Raw genomic sequence first — 12,225 nt, 5'->3', positions numbered from 1 at the left:
GCCTGGCTATCAGCTATATTTTCATGTGACCTGAAGAGGCAGTTCTCATGCACCCCTTGCAGGATGCTGTCTAAACGTCTTAGTACACAATAGAAGATAGAGATTTGCCCATCTTAGTTCCCAGCCCTATTAGCACCAACTTCTTAATCTCTTAAAAATCTACACCCTCAAGGCAGACAAGACAATTTGCAACCCCATATGTTCCTTTTGTTTCTCTCTTTCATAACCTCTTCTTCTTGGTTATAAGGATCTAATTGAGGGGGATGGAGAGGTGGTTCAGCAGTCGAGAGCACTGAACCCAGTCGTGGGTCCTCGAAACCACATGGTGCTTTACAGCTCTCCAGAACTCCAGTTCCAGGATCTGACGCTCTCTTCTGACTTCCTCAGGCAGCGTGGACACATGGTGCACATATGTCATGCAGGCAAAACACTCATACACATAAAATAAACAAATCTGAAATAAAAAAGATCCATCTGAAAATCTCCTGTTTCCTCATAACAGTTAGAGACAGCCTCTTTGTATTCTCAGGGACATTTATAGACACCTCTTCCACTGCATATGCTATGACTTCTATACTTGACTGAGAACTTTCTGAGGATGAGCATGTATTTTGCGTATGTTATTTTCAATACTTGCCAACATATGCTTGATGGATGAATAGCACATTTCAAATGCATCAACTCATAATTGTATTTGACTTATTATGTTTGAATAGTGAGAGAATCTTGCTGGTTCTGTGGAGGTCTTTTATTTTATAAGAGAAAAATGGAAACACTCGAAATCCAATGGCTTTCTCAAAATGATTGGCACAGAGATGATTTTCTCAATACATACTAGGCAAATAGAATATGCAATTTACAAACATAATAAACTTATTTTTCTCCTTCTGGCATTGAGATGAACTAAAGTTCCCTTCATCAGCAAGATAAAGACCAATAAACCAGGTTATTCTTAGTTCTTTTCCTGCTAGTCCTTTTCCTTGTGGGAAATGACAGGGCTCTTTTCTATCTCCCATCCAGTTTAGTGTTATATGACGCTAATCAGAGAGATAGTGCAGTAATTAAGAATGCAGTCCCATCAGTACAGGCTGATAGTAAGCTCTGTGTCTCTTTTCATCAGATCGAGGATGTGGTTTCTTGAATTTCATGGTGTCTGGCAGAGTAAAGGACATGGACGAAAGCAGTTGGATCAGGCACCATCTAGATAAGACTAATTCGATCCTTGTAGGCAGAAGGAGACATTTGAAGCAGCAGCCAGTCACACTGTGGAAGATCAATCCCTTATTCTGGTCTGTTTTATGTTGCTAAAACATAAAACACATTTTGGATGAGTTAGAAAGCAAGCAGGTTTATTTTTTACTTGTAATTCTGGCCCAAGGTAAAGAGGGGGCCTATCCGGTGGTGAACTTCTTGCTGGCAAAGTGACAAAGTGGTGCAGAGTATCACCTGGTAAGAGACAGACAGACAGTCCGTGAGTCCTAGACCAAGTGGCAGACCCATTCTTGAGATAATCCACTTATCAACTCATGCATCAGCCCATTAATCAAATGAGTAGATCAGTCCATTCATGAGAGCTGCTGTAATCACCCTGTGCAGGCTCCACCTGGTGCTAGCTTATACAGGGAATTAAATTGCAACACTAATTTGGGCGGAGACAGACAGACTGTAGTGCCCTGTCTGTCTCTGAAAGCCACCCTTGCCTGGGATGTCTGGGTTGCAGCCCACTCTAAATTCCTAACATTTGTTTAAAGTGTCTGTGGTTACTTGGGACATGCTTTCATACAAAGGGCAGTATTTTCCTCAGTTGCAAAGCTTGTTACCAGTGTCTTTTTGTTACTATGTGCCATATGTTACTATGTTATGCTGATGACTTCTCTATGAGTTGATGTTTATCTTTCACACCCCTGAGCAGTGGCAGTTTGAGACTTCTTTTTTTTCAATGAATCTTCATTGTGAGTATTCCAGCTGGTATCAAAAAAAATTTGTCCTGTGGGAGAGCATAAGCCAGTAAGTCGTTAATTCTTTTCTAATAAGGAATTAATTAACTTTATTTTAAATATCTAACATGTATGATATTTACTGGATAGTTAGGACATTGACCTTTGTTTTAGGAATATATTGAATTTTATAAGGATTTCTATAACCATTTATATTGTGCATTATGTTCCGACAAATTTCATATGTCTATATAATATGAGGTATATACAGGGATGCTTTGGGGATAGAAGTAGTTACAATCGTAACTGAGCAACAAATTAAACCAGGACTGACCTTGGAAAAGTGGGATAGCATCAGGCATTTTATTTTTGATCACCTTAACTACACATTTGTTTCTCTTAAAAAATTTTTTTTTAAACATTTTAAATGTTAGTGATCAGGGAGTGTGTTATGTTAAATGCAACTATTTTATGCTGTTTGCTAGGTTCCAGGAGTTACAAAGAAAGTGTACCTGGGTTTTAGTTAGGGAAAAAGAACACACACACACACACACACACACACACACACACACACACACACACACACACACACATATATATATATATCATGTATCACATTAAGCAACAAAGCATAGTGGTTCACAATCTAGATTAGGTGGCCTAGAGGTCTAGTCTTGAAAAAAACCTTTGAATATAACTTCCTTGGACTAAACCACTCAAGCTATCTACAGCTCAGACTCCTTTGCTTTTTAAAGAAACTATATATATATGTGTGTGTATATGTGTGTATATATGTGTGTATATACACACACATATAAAACCTTTAAAAGGCGGTTTTAAAATTTTATTTTTTATATTCATGCCATCTATCTATCTATCTATCTATCTATCTATCTATCTATCTATCTATCTATCTATCTATCTATAATTTTATGTGAATGGGTGTTTTGCTGTATGTGTGGCACTTGCATGCCTGGTGTCTTGGAGACCAGAAGAGGGCACTGGATCCTCTGGAACTAGAGTTAACAGATGGTTGTGAGCTGCTATATGGGTGCTGGGAATTGAACTGAAGTCTTTTGAAAGAGCAGCTGATGCTCTTTATAGATTATCTCTCTCTCCAGGACACTTTAGCATTTTTAACAATGTATATATGTGGTTGTCTGTGTATTTATATGTATATATGAATGAGTTCAGGTGCCCAAGGGTGCCCAGAGAGGGCATTGGATCCCCTGGAGCTGGACTTACAGGCAAATGTGAACAGCTGGGAACAGAACTCGGCTTCTCTGCGAATGCAGGATGTCCTGTTGACCACTGAGCCGACTCTCCAGTCCATGCTTAGTTTTCTAAACTGTAAAGTAGAATGATACAACTTTTTCCTAGAAGGTTGGAGAAAGTGGTTTAAAAAGTTAAAATCATCAATATAATTTACTCGTCAACTAATGAATGCTTAATCAAGGGTTTTCTGAAACCACTGTATTCCTTATTTAATAAATGACACCCAATGTGAGACACTCCGATTTTCTTTGTAAAAATGTTAAGAACATTGTTTTTAGGCAGGTATGGTGGCACATTCCTCTAACTTCAGCATGTAGGTAGCTAAGGCAGGTAGCCCATGATTTCAAGGCCAGTTTGAGCTACATACAAGACTCTGTCAATAAATAATAAATAAAATAAAAGGAATGAAAGAAAAGAAAAATACATATTCTTTGATCTTCCAGGGCCAATCCCACATTCATATATTCTGATGAAATCCTAGATATTACATTTTCTCCAGAGGTATTCCAACAGCTAGCACTAAGTAGTTTTTTCCCTAATTTTTATATATTTACTTTATTTGTGTGGGTTTTTGTCTGAATGTATGCCTCTGCACAATATGCATGCAGTGCTCGAGGAAGGCAGACAAGGACATCAGATCTCTTGGAACTGGAGTTACTGACGGTTTTGAGCCACCACGTGGGTGCTGGGAATCTAACTTGAGTAGCTTGGAAGAAGAGTCAGTGGTCTTAACCTCTGAGCCATTTCTCCAGCCCCTGAAGTCTTTGATTAAAACAATTAATATACCATTATCACCCTAAAATACTTCCTTATTATTATCATCAAATTTCCAGTTCTGTTACATAAAGATTCTGCCTCCATCTTTAGCCTCCGCTAATTTAGTGTCTAAATGAAGTTCACCAACCACCTGCTCATTGTTGATCTCTTAGATCTTAACTAAAATACCCAAACTGTAGATCCCTTCTGCTCCATCTCCACATTTCTTTCTTGTCACATGTTTATTGAAAACAAAAACTGTATTTTTTTTGTCTTGTAGAATGTGCTCTAGTGTCCCACAGATTACATTCCCACGATGTTGTATGCTTCTCTTTATTCTCACTTCCCTATACACTGGTAGGTGTAGCTAAAATGTGTTTCAACTTGTTTGTTGTTTTTTATTTGTCTCAGCAAATTCATAAGTAGTTTTGGGCTTGCACCAAGAAATATAGAATAGAACTGGAGTTTTAGGACAAAGTCATTACTTTGGCATCCACAGTGGGCTACGCTTGATTACCCTCCCCCCATCACCAACTAAAGAGTTGAAAAGGATGGGGAAGACTTTAATGTGCCGAGAAGAGGAATGACTTCTTCCAATGACTCCAAGTTCATTTTTGGAGCATAGGCATGAGCTTGGGGTTTCAATAGTGGAAGAACTGGGGCTGGGGGCAAGGAGTAGAATACATAATTAGGCAGTGTTGCTCAATCATCACTAAGCAGATGTGGTCTCAAAAGGGGGCAGGCTGGTTCTCAGGAGGCCAGTCCTTCTGTCCCAGGTTGCACCCATGGCAATGTGAATAGCTGCCCTCAACGGCAGGGTGGTTTGTTCTGGGAAACTGTGTTCAGGACAATACCTGGAGCCCTCCATATACCTTTTAGGGTCTGGAGAAGATTGTACAATGTTGTTGAGGGAAGCCTCGGTTACTCTTAGGTTTGTGAATTTCAGTTTTGAAGTTGAGTGAGTGAGGTTATGTGGCACCAGTTTTTAGATAGGCACTCACTGAGAGATTATCATGCCTACATGGAGAGGTAGGGAGGTGACTCAAGGTAAGGAGACAGGTGCAAAATGAAGGCAGAGATGTTAGGCTTTCATCCTGTTTTTCATTACCTTGTGGGCCCAAGTAAGTTGTCAATTTATTATCATTATTATTATTATTATTATTATTATTATTATTATTATTGCTGTTGTTGTTTGGATTTTTAAGACAGCCTCTCTATATAGTCATGGCTGTTTTGGAACTCACTACATAGACCAGGCTGGCCTCAAACTCTCAGGGATTTGCCTGCCTCCCAAATTAAAGGGATTAAAGATGTGTGCCACCATGCACAGTTGAGTTGTCAATGTTTTATAGCAAGGCAGGTTTTATTTATTAAGAATTTTTTTATTCATTTTACATACCAATCAAAGATTCCCCTCTTCCCTCCTCCCGCCCCTCCAGCCTCTCCCTCCCAACCCAACCCTCATAGTTTTAAAATTGAAAAACATTTTTCTTATACAATATATTCTGATCACACCTTTTCATCCTCGTTCCTCCCATATTTCCTTTACATCTCTGCCTATCCAACTCTATGCCCTTTTTTTCTCTTGCTTAAAAAAACAACAAAAAATCAAGAAGCACACATACACAAACACACACACAAAATACAAAATTGGAAACCAAAATATGTAAGGAAAAGATCAAGAAGACAAAAACTACCCAAACAAAGCAATATGAAACAAAAAGTCTACACAAATATCATTTTGTATTGGCCATCTAGTCCTGGGCATGGGGTCTAGGCTGAAATGTGGTTAATATACCTAGTGAGACGCCATTGAGGAAGACTAATATTTTCTTTGCAAGTGGGTGCCGATTGTAGATACCTTCATGAGTAAAGTAGAATTTAGATTAATAGAAACAGGGTAATTTAAGTTGTAAGAGCTGGTGGGACAAGCCTAAGCTAAGGCCAAACTTTCATAGTTAATAAGTCTCCATGTCATGACTTAGGGGCTGGTGGTCCAAAGAAAGTTGGACAAGAAAGTCCAACTAGACTAAGATCCACTAAGGTTTATAATATTTCTTGGTCGTGAATCTCAATAATGAAACTATACTAATCTTCATTTTCTTTTCTAGGAGCAAACAATGCCCCCCCACCCCCCCCGGTGCTGTATTCTTTGGCCACTACTAATGTAGTGTTGTTTTAATTTAGACACTGTGGACTTATAAGAGCCAGACACTTTTGAGTTGCTTTTAGCTTTGGATGAACTGGTCACATCCTCTCATTCGATTTCTGATCAAAAACAGTGTGTTGCCATTTGACAACTGGCAGAGATTAATAGTCAGCTGTGGCTGTTGCACTGACTCACACAGGGATTTAAACCATGACCTTGGCCTCATTATCCTGCTGTTATAATCTGCTGAGAAAAATAGCTACACAAATTCTGAAACCAAGAAGTAAAAAAATTCTGGTGTTTGTGTCTCCAAGTGCAAATCAGAATGCATCTCTGTCCTTTGAGTAATTCTATTGGCAGGTGTTTTAGATATGAATAAAGAAATGAATGCTGGATTTGTTTCTGAAAATCAAAACTTACATCAGTTTTCTGCCTAAAAACTTCTACTCTATAATGACTATAAGACAAGTACAAATTCTTCAGCAAGGCATATAAGCTAGAACATAATCTTACCATCACCTATTTCTATACTACTTTTTGCTAATTCTGTGCTCTTCATACTCCAGTAATCCTCTCATATTTTGTAGCTGTTCATATATTTGTTTATACTGAGCTGCTGTTGTGAAACAGGCACTTTAATAGGCCTTGGGTTAAGTGGAAAGAAGAGCATTCTCTACTGTTGAGTTCATGGTTCAGTTGAAGATATAGACAAAGAAACAGTTAAGGCACATTGTGACAGATGATATGTATGAGCAGATAGGAGAACCTGGGGTGAACAGAAAGGAGGAAGAGGCTGGGAATAGGGCAGACATATGACTAAAAAGGTAAGCCGAGCTAAGGGGAAACCATTTAAAAGTTGCAGATGTTAGAGGGCAAGATGATTGTTGTTGCAGAACAGGGGACGTGTCTACACACAGTAGCTAAGGATAGAGATGCTGCCAGGATCCAAATCAAAAGTAAAGAGTTTCTTTGCATCCATTTCCCCTCATTTCAGAATGCCTTTCCCCATTCTCCTGTCCAACTTAAACCAGTAATAATGATTTTCACATTGGGAAGCAATTAACCAAATACTCGCGGAGGCATGTAGTATCCTAGGTGCTTGGGATACATTAATTCCTGCTGTTCACGTGTTTATAGTTTAACAGGTGGAAGTACACAATCAATGCTAAACAATAAACTGCAGTAAAAATCCTTCAATTTGTAGTGAAAATACAGTTGTCAGAGGGAAACAAAATACAGTAGAAAAGGAGGAGGTTGGAGTGATGGGGGGAGGGTCTGAAAGATAGGATGGAATATTAAATAGAAGAAAGAATGAGCAAAACTCTGAAAAGGGCGTTAGCTAAGTAACTGTAGCAGTGAAAGGAAGGACTAGTTCAAGGGAAGTATGGTAGTACTAACTAGGTGATGAGGTTCGGGTTCAAATGGCACTTGCAGACCAGTTAAGTTCAACCTGTACTGAAGAGTGCAGGGAGTCATCTCAGTATTTTGGCCTGTGCCGGGTTGAGTGTTTTAGGATGCTTGCTCATTTTCTGCCCATGTGCTACTGGGGATTCATTCTGGGGCCTCACACATTCGGGCTGTTTTAGTTACTTTCCTGTTGCTGTGATAAAACACCATGACAAAGGCAGCTTAAGAAAGAGTTTACGAGCTTATGCAGGGACGCTTGGCTCAGTCTGGGAGGAAGGGACTGGACCTGCCTGGACTGAGTCTACCAGGTTGATCGCAGTCCTCGGGGGAGGATTTGCCTTGGAGGAGGTGGGAATGGGGGGGGCATTGGGGGTAAGGGTAAGGGGTGGGAGGGGGAGAATAGGGGAACCCGTGGCTGATATGTAGAACTGAATGGTATTGTAAAATAAAATAAATAAAATTAAAAAAAAAAAAAGAGTTTACTTGGGCTTATGGTTGCAGAGAGCGCTAGCAGTCAATAATAACGTGGAAATACAATGAGGAGCAGCAGGCATGGTTTCAGGAGCAGGAAGCTGAGATTACATCTTTTACAGAATACACAAAGGGGTGTGTCAGCAGCAAGCAAGCAAACTGAAATTAGGGGGAGACTAGTCTCAAAGCTGCCCCTAGTGACATACTTCATCCAGCAAGGCTGCACATACTAAGCCTCCACCAACTGGGGACCAAGCATTCAAATGCCCAAGCTTATGCCTCTTCAACAGCACAAACCCACTTCCGGGACCAATTCAGTTCTAGTTTGTGTCTCTGTTACTGTGATAAAAGTAATTGACCAAAAGCAACTTCTGGAAAAACGGGTTTATTTAACTTATGGGTTCCAGGTTATAGTCAATCATCAGAGAGGCCAAGGCAGGAACTCATGGAAGCAGTTATCATGGAGGAATGCTGTTGATTGGTTTCCTCTGCTTGCTTTCTTATGAATGCCAGGACTACCTGCCCAGGGCTAGCACTGTTCATAACGTGCTGGGTCCTCCCCTACATCAACCTCAGATCAAGAAAATGCCCCCTACTAGTCTAATCTGATGGAACCGAGTCCCCGGCTGAGCTTCTCTACTTCTTGGGTGACTCTGGTTTGTGTCTAGTTGATAAAAACCAACCAGAACACAGCCAAGTGCCCCCACCAGGCCACATACACAGCCCAGGGTGCTGGCTCACCATGCAGAACTTCAAGGACAGAAGCAGCTCTCTCTACCTGTTAGGACAAACTGGACGCAGCGGAGTACAAATGATTGTCTTGTAAGTATCTAGATTTTGTAGGATAATACAAAGGCCTCGATACATTTAAAGAATGTGATCATTTTATAGTTTTATACTTCAGGTATTCCTCCTGATACTTACCTATAGCTTATAAATAGTCCTTATAATTATGTAAAAGGAAAGTTCACAGGGGACATAAGCTTACAAGAACCCAAATTCAGTAATAAAGGGCAGTTCCTTCTCAAGTTAAGCAAGAACATTGTATTTTGAGTCTATTACACATGTGTTCACCTAATGAGGGACATGCCCAAGTAAAATAGAATACATGCCCATACAAGACATAGTAAGAAATGACTAACATTTCAAGTAACACAAAACCTGAACAAATTATTTCTAAGATCCATATTTTGGAAAACCAAAGCCTTGTAAGAATACTTTATTACGAGCATAGCAGTCCTATCTTAAATTGGGTGAATATTTTTAAAGTACATCACCTAGGTTACAGATCATTTTAAAGTTCTATATGATATATATGCATATATATAGTCTACCTGTGTGATACAAAAGTTATGACAAATTTTTACTTTGTAAAAGTACATGACTAATGACAGATGAATATTATGTATTTCCACTCCTAAAAAAAAAATTCAGTTGTAGTAAGTAAAAGACAGCACAACAAAAAGCTACAGCAATAAACCACCCAAACGGCAAATCCCAGGCAGCCCACTCACATTCTCGGAGGATGCGGGCTGTGGCAGATTCAGGTTCATGCCTACTATGTGTTAAGGGCCGGTATTGGCTCGTCCAGGGAGGTGAGGCAGTGGAGGGGGGGGGGGGAGGGGGGGGACACAGAACTCAGGAAGCTACACGACTTGCAGAAAATAATGTAGGTCCCAGAAGGTGACCCTCTGCTGTAAAGCAACCCACATTTTTTTTTCCAGTCTTACTAACCGCTTTCAAGTTCACATTTTATGTATTTGAAAAAGCTAAGTTATTTTAACCTCAGAATCTTCAGACTCAGCAGTGTGTGCACATTCTGGTTTCTGATCCTGTTGCTGGCTAGGGTTTAGAGGATGGTATTTTTAAAAACGGAATCAGAAATAAGGTGGAACGTTATTATTTATAGTGCTATCGTCACGTTTAAAGGAGAATGTACCGTGCTTTTGGTGGCTGTTTCCTAGGTTAAAGCTGTATGTATACCAACTGACTGGGACCCTGTCTTTGCATGTGGCAAGGAGTGTGTGCACTGCCAATTTAACAGTGAATTTTAGGTCAGCGATTCAACGTTCTTCCCAAGTCTTTCCTTTTGCTTGCTTCCTTCACTGCCTGGTGTTCTTTCTTCACCATTATCTGTATAGCTCTCTTCACCCTTCGCTAGCCATTAGCCAGCTGGGGTACTTCCACAACATACCCACGACTCAGGTCTCAGAAACGGATTCATTTGCTCCAGGGGTGGGCTCAGGTGGTTTTTTTTTTTTTTTAAAGCAATACATGTCATCTTCACGTGGTAAGGTTGAAAACCACATTGGACTAAGTTTATCTAGATTCTGGGTCCAGCTCTATTATTATTTACCATATTTATAAATCTCCTGATCTCAGTCTTCAATTTCCTTTATGATGAACATTCTTTAACTGTAAGACATTTAAATCAATTGCGATACATATCTATCTGTTTTGCCCAGCTCCAAAGCAGTGAAAATAATTTGGATTATGAATCTGGTTGGAAACAGGTGAGTGGTAGTAGCAATCGGCAGTAATAATAATAATACGAAACAAAACATAAGCAAGCTTTTCCATTTCTTCTATCCAGTTACAAAGCACGGAGAAAAACAATCTAGAAATTTCAGCTTAGAAATCACAAGAGCCATCTAGCGCCGCGTTGTCTGTTCCCAGTTCTCTTAAATTGAGACTAGTCAGATGGTAAGTACCTGGGGAACAAAGGGAGGAGGAGAGAGTGCTTACTACACATAAATACAATACAAACCCCGAAGGCTTTACTCGCCAGCCCACGATCTGGCCTGGTACTAAGCGGTGCGAGTGTGGAAGGCGTGGTGGAGGTGTGTACACACACACACACACTCATGCACGCACACTCTAACCTTGCTCTCCGAAGCATTTGTCTAGAGCTCCAAGAAGAGGAAGATGGGGTGATCCGGATCACCCCCATCTGGCTCGCTCCGCCCCCAGGGAGAGCTGTCTGGGCAGCTCTTGGCTTCTCCTTGAGCCCGCGCGGGTGGCGGCCACCTCCTTCCTCCCGGAGCCCGGTTTTCTTCTTTCACGGAGCTCATCTCCAAGCTTCTAAAATCAGGCTAAGGCTCTCCTCTCGCTTCTCTCGAGTGAACGGCAGGAAGGGGCCAGAGAGGCCGAATCCTGGGTCCCAGCTCATCCTCCGGGGAGCAGACCTGATCCTTTTGCCCGCACACCTCCGGTCTCCTCCTCACCCCAAGCCTCAGGCCGACCCTGACTGTCCCCTCCGCCTCCAGCGTCCTCCCTTCAGTGCCTCTCGGTGCCGGCCAGCCCCGTTTTCCAGAACTTCCGCACTCCTCCCGCCCTGGTCCCGGCGGCCCGAGACCCTACGAGCGCTCCCCATTCTCTCACACCTCCCTGGGGTCACTCCTCCCGCTCTGCCCGCTTCCGGGTCCCCGACCCCGCGGGGACACCCACCTGCTCGGGTCTTTCCCCCCATTCCAGGACCCCGCCCGGGGACAGCTCGGGAGCGCTCGGTCCCCCCCGGCTGCGGCTCCAGCCACCCGGGGCGCTCCCGCCCCCACGGCCCCTCCATCCACAGCCGCGCACCTCGGGGGCGCTCACCCGCGTCCCCACCCCACTCCCGGGCCGTGAGCCGCGGGTGCAGGGGACGAGCTGCCGGCCGAGCGAGTCCCCGGCCTGGGCGGTCGGGAGGCGACGCGGGGCCCCCGCGGGGAAGAGCCTGCGAGCGGAGGGAGGGCGGAGGGCGGAGGGCGGAGGCGGCCGCACCGAGCGGCGGCGGCGCAGTGAGCGGGCGGACCCCGGGGGCGGCGGCGGCGGGACCCCGGGCGGGCGGGCGCGTGCCGAGCCCCGCCGCGGGTGCGAGCTCGCTGGGGTCCCGGCGTCGGCGGCGGCGGGGCGCGGGCCGGAAGGCCGTCCGCCCCGGGCCGGGTGGGGGCGGGGGTCCCCTGCGGCAGCCCGCGCCGCGCGCTTCCCGGAGGGCTCCCTCCCTCCTTCCCTCCCTCCGGCCGGCCGGCGGGACAGACAGCCGCGCCGCTTCCTCCACTCCCCCTCCGGGCGCTCCCCCGGCCGGCCGCGGCTCGGGGCGCACCCGGGGCGCCTTCCCGGGACTCCCCAGGGGGTCGGGCTCGCGGGCGGGCGGCGCTTCCCGCTCGGCCGGCGGCGGCCACTCGCGCCCCGGCCCGCGCGCGCCGCCGCCCTCCCGCCCGCCCGCCCGCCCGCTCCCTCCAGTCACCCCAC

The sequence above is a fragment of the Peromyscus maniculatus genome, chromosome 20, assembly GCF_049852395.1.
Source record: "Peromyscus maniculatus bairdii isolate BWxNUB_F1_BW_parent chromosome 20, HU_Pman_BW_mat_3.1, whole genome shotgun sequence".
NCBI lineage: Eukaryota > Metazoa > Chordata > Mammalia > Rodentia > Cricetidae > Peromyscus > Peromyscus maniculatus.
Note: the sequence above shows the minus strand (reverse complement) of the source record.